This window comes from Nematolebias whitei, chromosome 13 (assembly GCF_014905685.2).
Source record: "Nematolebias whitei isolate Nwh7 chromosome 13, NemWhi1, whole genome shotgun sequence".
Taxonomy (NCBI): Eukaryota; Metazoa; Chordata; class Actinopteri; order Cyprinodontiformes; family Rivulidae; genus Nematolebias; species Nematolebias whitei.
The window spans coordinates 6,533,502-6,535,144 of record NC_056510.1 but is presented as its reverse complement, the minus strand read 5'-3'; positions in this window follow the sequence as shown (position 1 = coordinate 6,535,144).

The window sequence follows — 1,643 nt, the reverse complement described above, 5'->3', positions numbered from 1 at the left end:
GATGGACAGACGGATGGATAGATGGGCCGACGAATGGATGGATGGATAGACAGATAGCTGGACAGACAGACGGATGGACAGATGGGCAGACGGATGGAAAGATGGATGGACAGACAGATGAATGGATAGATGGATGGACAGGTAGATGGATGGACAGACGGATGGATGAACAGATAGACGGAGGGATGGACAGATAGACAGACGGATGGATAGATGCATGGACGGATAGAAGAATGGATGGACAGATGGAAGGATAGATGGACCGACGGATGGATGGATGGATGAATGGATGAATGAAGCTAAATATTTTTTTTCTAATTTAAAAGTTAGACACCAAACGTCTCAGCAACCACGTCCTGAATGAGCCGGATGTTGACATACGAGTGGCTAAAAAGCTGAAAGTAATTTCATGGAAGAAACTCAACACAGTGACTTCTGAGTCAGCGTTCAGGTGACGAAGAACTGAGTTCTTCTTCTTTCGACTGTTCCCCCCTCAGGGTTCTCCACAGTGAGTCGTCTTCCAAAGAACTGCGATCTTTCCAGAAGCTTCAAGGCTTCTTGCACGGACTGATCCAAGATGTCTGAATGAGCTGGGGACCCTGAGTCTTATCTGTCTTTGTGTGACCCGTCAGCTTTTATCTTGTCTCCATCTAACCCGTCCTTTGTCCCGCTCGTTGTAAACCTTGAGTATCTTCAGCTTCTGTTGCGTAACTGAGCGTGTGCACGTTGGTGTCACGGTTGTTGTCCCAGGAGATCTGGCTCCAGATAACTGTCTGATCTTATCGTGTTCCAGCTCCACCAGGAAATAAGGAAATAAACCTGTGAAGAAACTCTTCGGCTGCTTGGACAGACTGTCATGCAACAGCAAGACTTTTGATGAGGGGAAGAAAGTTTCCAGCACAAGACCTTGACCTTCCTTAGGAGTTCATCTATAAAAAAATTACGAGTCAGATTATAAAACAAAATGGACGTTAACGAGTTTTATAACCTGGATTGGAAACAATTTATTCGACTGTCAGCAAAAAGAAAAAACATAAAAACATATGGAAGATACCTCAACCTCCTGCTGCCCTTGGGCCAGAATGACCCACCAGGTTTTAAATCTGAGGCTCCCTTGGCTATTTTGACCAAAGGGCAGCAGGAGGGTTAAGAACTTCATCAAATTTATACTGACTGTGAGAGTTAATCAGGTGTAGACGTACATCCAACGATTAGCTTCTGAGAATTTCATTAAAATCTGTTCACTAGAACACGATATTTTACTAACAGACAAACACCTAAAGACATGGTCACCTGCCTTTCATAGTGGCGGGAGAAAGCTCAGACGCTGTCTTGGCTTTGTTTTATTGTTACAAAGCAACAAGACTTGATTTTAGCCTTCAGCTACTGTAATGGTTTAAGCTTTAAGACACTAACAATGGTTTGTTTTAGCTTTCAGTTACTGTGGTGACAGTTTTAGCCTTCAGCTACTGTAGTGACAGTTTTAGCCTTCAGCTACTGTAATGGTTTTAGCTTTTAGTTACTGTAATGATGGTGCTAGCTTTCAGCTACTGTAACAATAGTTTTAGCTTTCAGTTACTGTAGTGACAGTTTTAGCCTTCAGCTACTGTAGTGACGGTTTTAGCCTTCAGCTACTGTAGTGA